The sequence below is a fragment of the Protopterus annectens genome, chromosome 1.part0 (genome assembly GCF_019279795.1).
Source record: "Protopterus annectens isolate FY-2018-M chromosome 1.part0, PAN1.0, whole genome shotgun sequence".
Classification (NCBI taxonomy): domain Eukaryota; kingdom Metazoa; phylum Chordata; order Ceratodontiformes; family Protopteridae; genus Protopterus; species Protopterus annectens.
This window is the reverse complement of record NC_056725.1, coordinates 153,931,643-153,947,986: the sequence shown is the minus strand read 5'-3', so window position 1 is coordinate 153,947,986 and position 16,344 is coordinate 153,931,643.

The window sequence follows — 16,344 nt, the reverse complement described above, 5'->3', positions numbered from 1 at the left end:
TCCATCAAGATAGTGTCCATGAGGACTAATCCTACATTTATGCCTAAGGTGGTATCCAGAGTGTCTTTAAACCAGGCAATCCACCTGCCTACCTTCTTTCCCAACCCACAAAACAGAGGGGAAAGAATACTGCATACCTTGGATGTACATAGACAGCTACGCTACTACCTGGACAGAACAAAAGTAGCAGAAAAACTGATCAGCTTTTGTAGCCTATGCAACAGGAAGGGAAGGAAAAGCTATTTCCAAACAGACAATCTCCAAATGGATAGGAAATTGCATACGATTCTGTTACTCCTTCCATGGAAAACCAATTCCACAGAACATAAGACCTCATTCTACAAGAGCAACAGCCACTACCACAGCCTTTTTACGAGTGGCAACCAAAGACATTATTGAGGCGGCTACTTGGACCTCCGTGCATACATTTGCCAAGCATTATAATTTGCCTCTATATTCCAGATCCCGAGCAGGGTTTGCCACTGCTGTACTGCAAGGGATCCTAAACACACCATAATCTAGTTTCTTCCTCCTCCCTAGTTGGCTATGGTATTCTACCCAGTTGTTATGACTGCAGATGCATCCATGAAGGACATAGTACAGTTTTGTACCTACCATAAATGTAGATGTCCGAACTGGATAGCATCTGCAGTCAGGATTACCTCCTCCTTCCCTCTGTGGTACTCCTAGGGTGTTTACCCTCCTAATAGCTAGCTGGTGGGGAGTCTTTATAGTGTATTTGTTGTATATATGTACATACATGCTTATTTTTGTGTTTACCACTATCTTTTGGAAACATTGGCATTTATCCAAAATTTTTAGCCTTCAAGAGGGCTACTGGCATCTGGGGCAAGAAACACTGAGGAAAATGGCGTCGGCTGATGCCTTTATGCCGAAGACCAACAGAGATGACGTCGGGTGAAGTGCGACATCAGCGAAGCGGACCGGACTTTGGAATCCGGCCGACTGAAGGGCTGCCTGGCGACAGGACAACCCAGTTGTTATGACTGCAGATGCTATCCAGTTCGGACATCTACATTTATGGTAGGTACAAAACTGTACTTTTAATTACTTTGCTTCCTTTGATATTAATTAGTGGCCATCTTTGATACAGCATTTATGGAATGTTTGAATGATAGGCTTGAAAATGTGGCAGTCAATTATTTTCAAAGTAATAACTGTAGTTTAGTGTTGAAGTGTGAGAATTGAGACCCTTGTGATTAATAGGTGTTACTTGTGCTGAGAAGGTTTGTGTTGCATTCAGTTTTAATACTGTAGTTCGAATTAAGAGTCTTTGTTAGTCTTCCTTCCCCAACAAAACACTGCATGCAATGCAAAATTGCTGCAACAAAACACCAGAAGAAACATGCACTATTACAGAGAAAATGTAGAAAATACAAAATCAAATACTTACAAAAATAAGATGAAAATATTTTTTCTTTGTGACACTCTCACCTTTGGATTAAAGGGAAAGACATCTTAAGTCTTTGTAATAATAAGAAATAACTTGTTTTTTTGTTTTTATTTGGACTAAAAACTAAGCTTTAAAACCTTGCTTTTATTTGGACTCCAGGCCACATGTTTTATCTGAGGTGTGACGCTGGCAATCTGTGATTGAAAAGTCACATTTCAATGCCGTTGTTTAACAGACATTCCCCCAGATTATGGAAACCCTGCACTGTGTGCAAGATTAGTACAGAGGCTCCAGCAGGCAATATGTCTGCTGTGTAATCCAGGAATAACCTGTAGGGGCATGCACGGGCGCTCCTGCACTAGTCCTGCACGGACTCAGCCCCTGTATGCAAATAACCCCATTTGCAGGAGAAATCCATGCAAATGAGGTGAATTTGCGATCCAGGAAGCTGGAAACCATCCATGCAGGAATAGTGTAATCTGCAGAAATGTACTCTTGCCAGTAACGGAGTACATTTCTGCAAATGACAAAACAAAGCCATGACAGCTCCAAATAAAGGGTGGATATCATGTATAAAGCATGCCAATGGCCAACTATAAGGCCATTGGCATGGAAAACACTTGCAAAAAATAAAAATCAACTTTTTTTTTTTTAGCCGATCTCGGCTGTTTAAGTGTAGGGCAATGGCATACAAACGGGATTGGAGGGAAAATAAGAAAAAAAAACTAAAATAAGCATTCTAACCAAAATCACTATTTTGCCATTATACTCAATGGCAGGCAGAAGACAGCATAGCCAGTGAATAGTGGTTGCAAAGGGGGAAGGCTCAGTGTGGGACATGTAACTATGCATTAGCAGGCAATCCTATGCAAATGAGGGGAATGATAGTGAATCCCAGATTTCCTCTGCATGCTAGTCAGCACCCAACAGTGTAAGAGCAGGAATAGCTTGGTGCAAGTCTAGGAGTTAGCTGACATCATGGGGGGGGGGGTGTCCGGCCTACTAAAAGCGGATTGGAGCCCTGTGGCTCAGGTTTGCTCCTTGCTTAGCAAGGGGGTGTGTCTGAGGCTGCCTAGCACTCTTTACATTGCCTAAGCAGGTGTACTGCCGTGCACCGGGTTTTAAAGGGAAAAAAAAAAGTAAACCAGGAAATAGCAGCTCTGTGCACATTTGAGCACTGTGTTTGTGCAGTGTGCCCCCGGTCTTAAACTGGAAGGCAGTGGGAAGGGAAAACAGCAGTAGGAAGGTAATTTAGAAGAACTAGCATAGCTGGCAGGTGAAATGTATCAGAATCAGCCAATTACTCAGACAGCAGACCAGCCCATCCCAGATCACTACTAAAAACTATGCAAACACCTTTCCCTCTGGTTTTTCCCATACTCTACACCACTGGTATATACAAGCAGGGAAGTTTTAACAAACAAAACAACAAAATGATAGGGGCTGCAATAGCTATCATACAACATGTGGAAGAGGCTGAAGGTGGTGAGGATGTGAATGCTGTCTACCAACCCACAGTGAGGAGGTGGAGAAGAGTGTACAGATCCAGGGTAACCTATCAGGGGCTACATGAGCTGGAGATAGTGGAGTGCTATAGGGTGGACAAGGACCTCTTACAGCAAATTGTTGAGCTATGCTGGCCACACCTGACACACAGAACTAACAGAGGGGAACCCATTCCAGTGGATACCAAGCTATGTGTAGGGCTAAGAATACTAGCTACAGGTATCTTCCAAAGGCCAACTGGTTGACATGATAGGGATGTCACAGGCATCAGCATCCAGGGTACTCCTCCAGTTCCTGGATGCCATGTCAGTACATGCCGGTGAGCATGTATATTTCCTCAACACCTGTGAGGCATTGGCCAGCAATATGCAACTGTTCCACCAAATAGCAGAATACCCTGAGGTAGTGGGTGCTCTGGACTGCATGCACATATGCATCAAAGAACCACTCAGTGAGCAGGGTAGGGTCTACATCAACCGCAAGGGCTTCCCCTCCATCAACATCCAGGTTGTGTGCGATGCCCAGGGCATAACAATGAATGTGTGTGCTGGCTGACCTGCAAGCTATCACAATTCCCACATCTGGCATCTGACGCAGCTGTACCAGAAATTTGCCAATGGGGACATCCCTTATGGTCACCTAGTGGTGGATGCTGGTTACGTACTGGAGCCGTGGCTGATGACACCCATCAGAAATGCACACACACCCGAACAAAAACTCCATAATGAGGCACATGCACAGACCAGAATTATAATAGAGCATGTGTTTGGGATGCTCAAGTTATGGTTCCAGTGCCTGGACACATCCAGTGGAGCCTTGCAGTACTCACCAGCTACATGTACCCAAATTGTCATCGTATGTGCCATGCTACACAATATGATCCTGTGGAAACAGCTGCAGCAGGAACAGCATGAGGCAGGGCCACACAGCCCTCCTACCATTGCCAAGGCCTGCACAGACACAGAGTGACTCGGAGGAGGAACAACCTGAGCCTGCCCCAGTAGGCAGAAGGAGGTATGCCCAGTATGCCCTGGTCTTGGCAAAGAGGCAACACATAGCACATGCACTGACACAGGAGGGACCCAGGAAATGACACTTCTCTCTGCCTTGCACATACAGTAAAAGGGATGCCAAACATGACACTGCCTGTGCTCAACCATGTGTAGGGAGTATACTATGTGCATTCGACATAGGCAGCCCTGCAGCACCACCCTCAATACTGGGACACCAACAAGGTAAGTCACTCAACCTACAAGCCACATAAAAGGAAAAAATACCAAATAATCAGAAGCCAAAAGGAGCAGACCAACCACCTTGTGAACCACGATTTATTCCAATATGTTGAGCGCTTTCTTCCACACTAAAGGGACTTCCTCAGAACAATGTACAACAAACACCCAGCTCTTTTTATACTCCACCCTAATTAAACAATTAAATCACTAATTGTTAAAACCATCAAAAAAATCAAATACATTTAAAAGTACATTTAAAACAGGCAAAACACATTCACAAATTGTGATTAAAAACTTTAACATAGAAACTTCATTATTTTTATATATGAATAATATATAAAAATAATAATGTTGGGTTAACAACATAATTTATATGTCCCTCATTTACCCCAAAATATTACGCAACTTTAAAATACTAGAAATAGTGATCATTTCATTTATTCCAGGGTAATGAGAAGCATTTAAAAACAGTTGCCATTTTAATTCCATAATATCAGATGCACATCTAATATTCTTCCCTGCACATCTTTTTGCAGCTGTTGCACCACCATAAATTTAAACTTATGTCCTGCATTTGTATGTATATGTCTGTACAATGGACTTGTGATTCTATTATTCCTTATGTCACCTAGATGTTCACCAATCCTGAATTTGAATTTCCTACAGGTTTTCCCAATATAAAATACAGGGCAGTCCTGACATTTAGCCATATATGTCACATTGATGGAATTATAGTTAAAATGTCCATTTATATGTATTGTTCTTCTATTTAACTTAAAATATTTCCCTGTTTCCAAAATGAATGAACAGTACATACAGCTATTGCACTTAAAATTACCCATGGCTCTGTTGACTGTTACCTTCTCAACCCTCCTTTCTAAAATGTTCTTGAAAGATCTGTCTTTCCTATATACTATTTTGGGAGTTTTACCAATCTTCTGTGCAATATTTTCATCAAATTGTAAAATCTCCCAATTTCTTTGAATAATATCAGTTATAATACTGGCTTCACTGTTGTATGTAATTATTAAACTCATACATATATTGGTATTGTCTGTATTGCCCACCATTGACACTGCTCTCCCTGAGTAAACATTGTTTGCATAATCCAAAATGGGCTTATACATTCCCATATCCCACTTATTTTCAACCTCTGTTGGTATAGCTGACATGTTATTTGGGTAACCCCTCTGCCTAAACATCTGCAATATGAAATCCACCTCACATAGAAAATCTTCATATTGGTTGACCATTCTGGCTGCCCTCACCAATTGACCCTTAACTACAGATTTCTTTTGATGGTGCGGGTGCCAGCTGGTATAATCCAAATATGAATTAGAAAAGGTAGATTTTCTGTAGATATTAGTGATAAAAGTTTTGTTGCTTGTGTCAATGCGTAGTTCAATGTCCAGATAAGTAATTTTCACCTTATTGTACTCATAAGTAAATTTTAAAAATTCAACTGACTTATTTATATATTCTAAAAGTTCTATTAATCTTTGCTCAGTTCCTCTCCAAATAAGGAACAGGTCATCCAGGAATCTAGTGTAAGGCACTGTCAGTTTCAAAAGAACTTTGCATTAGGAATTCCTATTCCTAAAATGACATGAACAGATTTGCAAAAGTGGGGTCACATGCTGTCCCCATTGCTACACCCTTCATCTGTCTATAATACTGGCCTTCAAAAAAATATAATTCTTCTTTAAAACTACCTCTATCAATGTGATGAACTTATTAATCTGATCTTGGTCAAAAATGTGCGTCTTATTCAATTGCTGTTCAACCCATGATAATCCTATTTCATGAGGTGTAACCGAAAAAAGATTGGTTACATCCACAGTCACCAAAATTAAATCAGGGGTAACTTCAATCGCTTTTAACTTTTCCAAAAACTGCCACAAATCTTTACTAATATAAATAAATTTCTCCAAACTTCTTTGCAATTTGTTATCCAGATATTTACTGATAAAGCAAGTTTTGGATCTTTTTCCGTTTACAATAGGTCTGAATTTAGGATTTTTCAGGCCTTTGTGGATTTTCGGAATACCAAATATATTAGACACCATGGGATGTTCATTTAGCATGTAAAAATATTCAGATTCATTAATTTGTCCTAGAAACAGCATGTCACTTAACAATAAATCTATTTTGTGGTGAGCAACTTTAACTTTATTTAGGGAACTCTTTTCATAAGTACCATCCAACAGTAGGGCATTCATCCCATTTAAATAGTCCCCTTTATTCATGACTACCACGCTGTTGCCTTTGTCAGGTTTCATAAATTGTACGTCTTTATTATTTATAACTCTACTCAACAATTCTTCATTATTTAAATTTTTTACAGACTTCACCAACTCATTACTCCTTACATTGTTCCCATAAAAGTGTCATGTCTTTTTCACACATTTTCTTTCAAATAAGCCAACCACATTGTTGAAGGGTGGATTGAATACACTTGTTTTTTTTTTTTAGCTCTTCTGTACGTTCATTGTGTAACTCACCACTGGAATTAAACTAAACTCTCAAATTTAATTTTCTGGTATAACGCTTGAGATCAACTAATGTGTTTACTACGTTTCCTTTTCTGCTAAGAATAAAGGTGTAACCTTTTGCCAATAAATTGGCATTGTCAGCAGTTAAATCAATGCATGAATGATTTTACATTTTAAAATCTTTTTATCATTACAAACAATCACAGGCTCCAAACCAATTTCATTCATGACGTGTAACAATATTTCCAATTCAACACCTTGACTTAGCTCTTGGGAAACAGACAATTCATTTGATATTATATTGCCATTATTAATGTTGTACATACTACTTACATCACTATTACATTCAATATGCCCATCCATAACACCAGACTCTGTTCTATTACTATTTGCATTGAAAATGGTAGGATCATTAATATTGCTCCCTGGATCCAATACACATACATGATCCAAGATACCATCAACATTGTTGAATTCTAACTCATTTACTTGTCCGGAAAAGCTATACGTTGAAAAGTCACTTAAACAATCAGCGTTATTAGTTTCAGTCCCAGAAACAACTTCAGGAGTTAATTCAGCAAATTTGCTTTCAGTGGATGATTGTGAATTAGCACTTGCCCCATTCCATATACAACCCACACTCTCGACCAAATTTACGCCAGTCAAGATTTTAAGTTAAATGGAAGAAAAATATGTATAAATGGACATTTTAACTGTAATTCCACCAATGTGACATATATGGCTAAATGTCAGGACTGCCCCATATTTTATATTGGGAAACCCTGTAGGAAATTCAAAGTCAGGATAGGTGAACATCTAGGTGACATAAGGAATGATAGAATCACAAGTCCATTGTACAGACATATACATACAAATGCAGGACATAAGTTTTAATTTATGGTAGTGCAACAGCTGCAAAAAGATGTGCAGGGAAGAATATTAGATGTGCATCTAGATATTATGGAATTAAAATGGCAACTGTTTTAAATGCCTCCCATTGCCATGGAATAAATGAAATGATCACTATTTCTAGTATTTTAAAGTTGCGTAATATTTTGGGGTAAATGAGGGACATATAAATTATGTTGTTAACTCAAAATTATTATTTTTATATATTATTCATATATACAAATAATGACGTTTCTATGTTAAAGTTTTTAATCACAATTTGTGAATGTGTTTTGTCTGTTTTAAATGTATTTTTAAATGTATTACTTGATTTTTTTTTTATGGTTTTAACAATTAGTGATTTAATTGTTTAACTAGGGTGGAGTATAAAAAGAGCTGGGTGATTGTTTTACATTGTTCTGAGGAAGTCCCTTTAGTGGGGAAGAAAGCGCTCAACATATTGGAATAAATTGTGGTTCACAAGGTGGTTGGTCTGTTCCTTTTGGCTTCTGATTATTTGGTATTTTTTCCTTTTTTGTGGCTTGTCGGTTTTGCCAGAGGAATGGAGACTTCCACCTCCAGTGGAGAAATATTGGAACTATTACAGCAGATAAACCAGCAACTGGCGGTCCATATATCACAAATTAAGGTGTTAATGGACAAACCAGGGACTTTGGCCAATATTTTTGGCAGTCTTGGTTATCCTCTCACCCAGCCTTCACCATCATCTATGTTTGATTCAGCTCCTGGTTTGTCTTTTCCAGATAGACAGCTCAGTATTAATGCAGAAAATCCAGAAGTAAAGAATAGTACTGTGTCTCAAAGTGTTAATTGTTGGAAAGAAAATACATTTTTATTCCAAACTGGGAATACAGTGGACATATCCAATCAGCAGCATGAAATTGCTATGGAGGAGAAGCTTAAATGTTTTGAAAAAGATTTGTTAGCATACAAAAAAACTTCAAGTGGAGAATGCATATTTGGGAAGAAATATAGAACTGCAGCAGGTTCCATGAGGTCTTAGACTATGGAGGTACCCAAATGGAGCAAGTGAGAACAGTGAAATGTTGGAAGAATTACATGCTCTTTTTGACAAGACTGGTATAAACTAATGAAAATTATGATAAAATTCAATAGTGTCAAGTTGAATGACATGGTTAAACATTTAGAAGTGCTTGATAGGTCCATTCAGACTGATTTAGGAGGTTCCCAGTGTCAAGTAATGCTCCATGGTATTTTACGTTCACTAAATGAACAATGTAACACTGTGTTTACCCATAAAACAAATAAAATCAAAAGGGATATTCGTGAATATCAAGATAAGGCCATGTATCCCTAGTTGCCAGGTCACCAAGGCAATGAGCAACAACTGGTCAATGACCGAGGGTTTAATTCAGCGAAAAAGTTGCGTGACACAAGGAAACATCAGGGTGAGTAACGTCCACGATTGCAGTTTGGCGCCAATATGGAGGAGGTAGTTTGGCATTCTGAGAGGCTCTGGGGGAAAGCACAAACTTACAACTACAAGGGCAAAAATTACAGGGATTATGGTGCTCAGGGAGCAAAACCTAAAGGTCCAAGGACCCAGAATGTATGACATAGTCTTCATGCCGATGTCGTTTGGAGGTCCCAACCTGAAGGAATTGTAAGTTTATGTGGTTTTAATAATAGAGTCATTGGCTTGGGCGAAGCATCTAATTTTAATTTGCAGGTTAATGTTGGTGTGACTGGCATAAGTTTGGTCGAGAGTGTGGGTCGTATATGAAATGGGACAAGTGCTAATTCGCAATCATACATTGAAAGCAAATTTGCTGAATTAACTCCTGAAGTTGTTTCTGGGACCGAAACTAATAACGCTGATTGTTTAAGTGACTTTTCAACTTATAGCTTTTCCGGACAAGTAAATGAGTTAGAATTCAACAATGTTGATGGTATTTTGGATCATGTATGCGTATTGGATTCAGGGGCAATATTAATGATCCTACCATTTTCAATGCAAATAGTAATAGAGCGGAGTCTGGTGTTATGGATGGGTATATTGAATGTAATTGTGATGCAAGTAGTATGTACAACGTTAATAATGTTAATATAATATCAAATTAATTGTCTGTTTCCCAAGAGCTAAGTCAAGGTGTTGAATTGGAAATATTGTTACAGATCATGAATGATGAAATTGGTTTGGAGCCTGTGACTGTAATAATAAAAAAGATTTTAAAATGTATAATTATTCATGCATTGATTTAACTGCTGACCATGCCAATTTACTGACAAAAGGTTACACCTTTGTTCCTAGCAGAAAAGGAAACCTAGTAAACACATTAGTTGATCTCAAGTGTTATACCACAAAATTAAATTTGAGAGTTTGGTTTAATTCCAGTAGTGAGTTACACAATGAATGTACAGAAGAGCTAAAAAAACAAGTGTATTCAATCCACCCTTAAACAATGTGGTTGGCTTATTTGAAAAAATGTGTGAAAAACACACAAGACACTTTTATGGGAACAATGTGAGGAGTAATGAGTTGGTGAAAGCTGTAAAAAATGTAAATAATGAAGAATTGTTGGGTGGAGTTATAAATAATAAAGAGGTACGATTTATGAAACCTGACAAAGGCAACGGCGTGGTAGTCATGAATAAAGGGGACTATTTAAATGGGATGAATGCCCTACTGTTGGATGGTACTTATGAAGAGAGTTCCCTAAATGAAGTTAAATTTGCTCACCACAAAATAGATTTATTGTTAAGTGACATGTTGTTTCAAGGACAAATTAATGAATCTGAATATTTTTACATGCTAAATGAACATTCCATGGTGTCTAATATATTTGGTATTCTGAAAATCCACAAAGGCCTGAAAAATCCTAAATTCAGACCTATTGTGGATGGAAAAAGATCCAAAACTTGGTTTATCAGTAAATATCTGGATAAATTACAAAGAAGTTTGGAGAAATGTACTTATATTAGTAAAAATTGTGGCAGTTTTTGGAAAAGTTAAAAGCGATTGAAGTTGCTCTTGATTTAATTTTGGTGACTGTGGATGTAACCAGTCTTTTTTCGGTTATACCTTATGAAATAGGATTATCATGGGTTGAACAGCAATTGAATAAGACATACATTTTTGACCAAGATCAGATTAATAAGTTCATCACATTGATAGAGGTAGTTTTAAAGACTAATTATATTTTTTGAAGGCCAGTATTATAGACAGATGAAGGGTGTAGCAATTGCGAATCTGGTCATGTCATTTTGGGAAGAGGAATTCCTAATGCAAAGTTCTTTTGAAACTGACATAGTACATTACACTAGATTCCTGGATGACCTGTTCATTATTTGGAGAGGAACTGAGCAAAGATTAATAGAACTTTTAGAATATATAAATAAGTCAGTTGAATTTTTAAAATTTACTTATGAGTACAATAAGGTGAAAATTACTTATCTGGACATTGAACTACGCATTGACACAAGCAACAAAAAAGTTTATCACTAATATCTACAGAAAATCTACCTTTTCTAATTCATATTTGGATTATACTAGCTGGCATCTGCACCATCAAAAGAAATCTGTAGTTAAGGGTCAATTGGTGCGGGCAGCCAGAACGGTCAACCAATATGAAGATTTTCTATGCGAGGTGGATTTCATATTGCAGATGTTTAGGCAGAGGGGTTACCTGAATAACATGTTGTCAGCTATATCCACAGAGCTTAAAAATAAGCGGGATATGGGAATGTATAAGCCCATTTTGGATTATGCAAACAATGTTTACTCAGAGGGGAGCAGTATCAATGGTGGGCAATACAGATAATACCAATATATGTGTGAGTTTAATAATTACATACAACAGTGAAGCCAGTATTATAACTGATATTATTCAAAGAAATTGGGAGATTTTACAATTTGATGAAAATATTGCACCGAAGGTTGGTAGAACTCCCAAAATAATATATAGGAAAGACAGATCTTTCAAGAACATTTTAGAAATGAGGGTTGAGAAGGTAACAGTCGACAGAGCCATGGGTAATTTTAAGTGCAATAGCTGTATGTACTGTTCATTCATTTTGGAAACAGGGAAATATTTTAAGTTAAATTGAAGAACAATATGTATAAATGGACATTTTAACTATAATTCCACCAATATGACCTATATGGCTACATTTCAGGACTGCCCCATATTTTATATTGGGAAAACCTGTAGGAAACTCAAAGTCAGGATAGGTGAGCATCTAGGTGACATAAGGAATAATAGAATCACAAGTCCATTGTACAGACATATACATACAAATGCAGGACATGAGTTTAAATTTATGGTGGTGCAACAGCTGCAAAAAGATGTGCAGGTTAGAATATTAGATGTGCATCTGTATATTAAGGAATTAAAATGGCAACTGTTTTTAAATGCTTCCCATTACCCTGGAATAAATGAAATGATCACTATTTATAGTATTTTAAAGTTGAGTAATATTTTGGGGTAAATAAAGGACATATAAATTATGTTGTTAACCCAACATTATTATTTTTTATATATTATTTCATGTATAAAAATAATGAAGTTTTTATATTAAAGTTTTTAATCTCAATTTGTGAATGTGTTTTGTCTGTTTTAAATGTACTTTTAAATGTATTACTTGATTTTTTTTATGGTTTTAATAATTAGTGATTTAATTGTTTAATTAGGGTGGAGTATAAAAAAGAGCTGGGTGTTTGTTTTACATTGTTCTGAGGAGGTCCCTTTAGTGGGGAAGAAAGCGCTCAACATATTGGAATAAGTCGTAAGTCACTCAACCTACCAATTGCTGAATGGAGTAGAATGTGTTGTTACCTGTATCTACGGCATGGATTTGAGCATGCAAGGGAATTAGGTGGCTGAATGGTATGCTAGCAGATAGTAGACACCTATAGTGGCACCATGAGATCTGTAACAAATACTGGTGTCACCATAGTAGCCAGTACTACACAGGGCGACAAAACCCACTGCAGGAAATGTGCTGGGCCACATGTGTGTCCATATGACTCACACATGCCAGTCAGGGAGGTTCACATACCCAACAACAGTCTCAGCCAGCAGGACAGGTGTAGACAAACACAAACAAAGGCTGTGCTATGGCCTCTGAATGATGCCTATAGGTAACCTCCCCTCCCAGGCCTACACAGACAGACTACAGCAGGTCAGACAGTGGGATGCTAGTTCTGAAGTGTAGGAAGTCAGAAACTAATATGTAGGTCAATCAAAGCTAAGATCTGCAGTACACTGATATGCCTCTAGTCAGCATGATAGGTTAGAATACAGAATGAAATGGAGTGCCTGACATACCAGTACAGTCATAGCAAATGTGTAAAGTGTCAGGTGTGCCCCCCATCCTATGTAGAAATGTAGAAACAGTAAGGTGTGCCCCCTACTCCTGTGTAGAAATGTAGTAAGTCAGGTGTGCCCCTTCTCCCAATCCTGTGTAGAAATGTAGAAATAGTCAGGTGTGCCTCCCATCCAGTGTAGAAATGAAGTAACAGGTGTGCCCCCCGAGTCCTGTGTAGAAATGTAGAAACAGTCAGGTGTGCCCCCAATCCTGTGTAGAAATGTAATAACAGTCAGGTGTGCCCCCCACTCCTGTGTAGAAACAGTCAGGTGTCCCCCCCCCACAATCTTATGTAGAAATGTAGTAACAGTCAGGTGTGCCCCCCACTCCTATGTAGAAATATAGTAAGTCAGGTGTGCCCCTTCCCCCAATCCACTGTAGAAATGTAACAGTCAGGTGTGCCCCCTCCCAACCACTACGTAGAAATGTAGTAACAGTCAGGTGTGCCCCCTCCCACAAACCTGCGTAGGAATGTAGTAACAGTCAGGTGTGCCCCCTCCCACAAACCTGCGTAGGAATGTAGTAACAGTCAGGTGTGCCCCCTCCCCCAATTCTATGTAGGAATGTCGTAAGAGTCAGGTGTGCTCCCCCCAACCCTACTTAGAAATGCAGTAACAGTTGGATGTGCCCCCCAAACCTATTTAGAAAAGTAGTAATGGTCTGGTATGCCCCCCCAATCCAATGTACACACGTAACAGGTGTGCCCCCCCACAACCCTGTGTAAAAATATAGTAACATGTATGTGTAGGTATAATACCAGTAGAGGACAGATGCACAGAGGTGGCCAAGATAGCAGGATAGGTTGTAGCATTTGCACAATATGCACATATGTGTGTAAGAATGGTGTGTGTTTCATATTGTGTGAGAGTGGTCAGTATGTATGCATGTTGAGGTAAGACCTGGTGGCCATTGTCCACTACTGCTAATGACAGGGACAAGTCCTCACAACTGCAGTGCCGCAGACAATTCCCACCAGTATAATACATGCTAGCAGTAAGCCATTGTAAATGTACGGTGATATGTCACCATCTGAAAGACTCACATGGCATGGCTGTTGGGCTACATATACAAGCAGTACACAGGGGAAAGTACCCCAGATATACAGTATATATTTTGTCACTGTGAAATGGAGACACCCTTGGAATTGTACATACAGGTATGCATCACATTATCTGGTCCTGTAGTAGGGGATACCGGTGTTTGCCTGAACACTTGCAGATCACAAAGGAGGGGTAGGGCTGATGTATTGGGAAACAGCTGATGTACCTGAACATGCCAGCATAACTGGAATGCCACATGCATATCTGTGTGTCAGATGTAAGTAGTGTCCATAGCACACATGCACCCAGCTCACACAAACACCACCCACAGGCACCTCTCTGGTCATATCCCTGCTGTGTGGAATGGGTACAATATGACCCCACCTGTATATGGCAATAGTGAAAGAATGCAGCATGGAGTGCAGGTGTCCCATGCAGGTGTGTCTCTAGCCATAGGTAGCACCCTGCCACTATCCACACCACTTGATTAAGACTGATAGAAGGTATTGGAATGAACACCTAGTACACCTACCTTGTCACCCCAGGGGAATATACTGTATGGTGATCTGAGACTGTAGGACTGACCAAATGCAACAGCCTGCCACATCTGGCCCGCATCAACACCTAATGGCCCACAGGTCTGAACCCAAGGCCTGTGTCTCACATGTACTGCCAATGCATGTTATGTCATGGACACCCAAATAACATAACACACTCCACATAGGCCATATGGACAAACCACAGTAGCATGTCCACCATGTCCCACTGCATGAACTGTGGACCAACACCAACACGCAGCTGTGATGGGGTGATAACCTTAGGGAAAGTATCGGAGAATGTATGCATAATGTATGGAAGAGGATAGAATAACTTGGGTGGGAGCATGGGCAGCATGGAATCTGCAAGGTCCGACACAAAGCTGGGTGCACACACTATCCCTGGCTGCAAACACATAAATGGGTAGCTACATACCTGCCAAAACATCACAATAGGGGTAATGTCGTGACTCATGGCCCCTGTGTGGATCTATACAGCTGTGAGGTATTGCTACGGCAAGATAATGTACAAATATGGAGTCCTCTGCCAGCACTGTACCAAGGTGCTAAACCAGATACACAGACCCAGCAGCAAGTGTCTGCAGCACCCCATCCAGAATGGCATAACTTACCATGAATATGTAGGCATCTGCTCACAATACCAGACACAGTGGCAGTCATCCTTGTCCCCCAAGACATCACTGTGAGCAGGAATGTCCATCTGACAGTACATAAGGACAGAAAACCTTACAGTGTATAACAGTACATGTCTGAATATCTCTAACAGCAGTACCATGTAGCTAAAGCAGCACAGATACAGTCACCTACAGTACACACTATCCCCTGCACAGTTTGTCCCCATATTGCCAAATGATCGATGGATACCCTGCAGAAACAGTTTGCTACCGGTAGGTGTACAACACAAAGGTCTGCACTGGAGTATAAACTACCTGGAATAGATCCACACATTCAATACAGAAGGGCATAATGGGCATGCTCACACACTTAGAGAAATGAAGGCAATGTCAGACAAGAACATACTGTAAGGTCATACTGGGCATGCTCACATACTTAAACAAATGAACCCCATGTCTGCAAACAGTGGACCATACATATCTGGCAGTTGCAGATGTCAGTGCATACACTCCTCAGTATGCACCAGTCATGCTTTGCACACACAGTGGATAGGAATGCAGATATATAGCCAAGGACAACACACTATAATAAGCCAAAAGTAGACTTACATAGATGTGTGGAAGAGAGTGACTGTGACAAGGAGCCATTCATTATGAGGCCCGTCCCACCCAGCACACAGCCAAATGGCTACAACCACATGAGGTGTAAATGTCACTCACTGTAGATATTAGCCACCGGTATCAGTCAGCATTACATTCTATGTGGTGCAAGTGCTAGCTGTGCAACATGACTGTACAAGGAAGTAGTCATCTAGCAGCTGTATACACGTACCTGTGGAATATTACCCTGTGTGTGTCTGCATGTGGTGTGTCAACCTCTAGATGAATTGGTTATGGCCCATGCACACACACTGCCCTCCCCATAGCCCTACTATGACAAGCCTGCTGAGGTCATCCACTTTGAAATACACATTTGAGAAAGGTGTAGCCCAGTAATCTCTGTGGCGCATCCTATAACTGTGTACTGCTGTAGTGTGATAAGCTAGTTAGGTAGGAGTTCTAATCCCAGATGTGGCAACTGTGTGTTTGTGTGTGTGTCCTTGTCTGTGTAGAGGACAATGCTTTTTAGGCTAGTCACACTCACTACAATTCAAATGCCCTACTTTGGCAAGGCTGCTGATGTCATTCACTGTGAAATACACCTTTGGGAAAGGTGTAGCCCAGTAATTTCTGTGGTGTGTCCTATAACTGC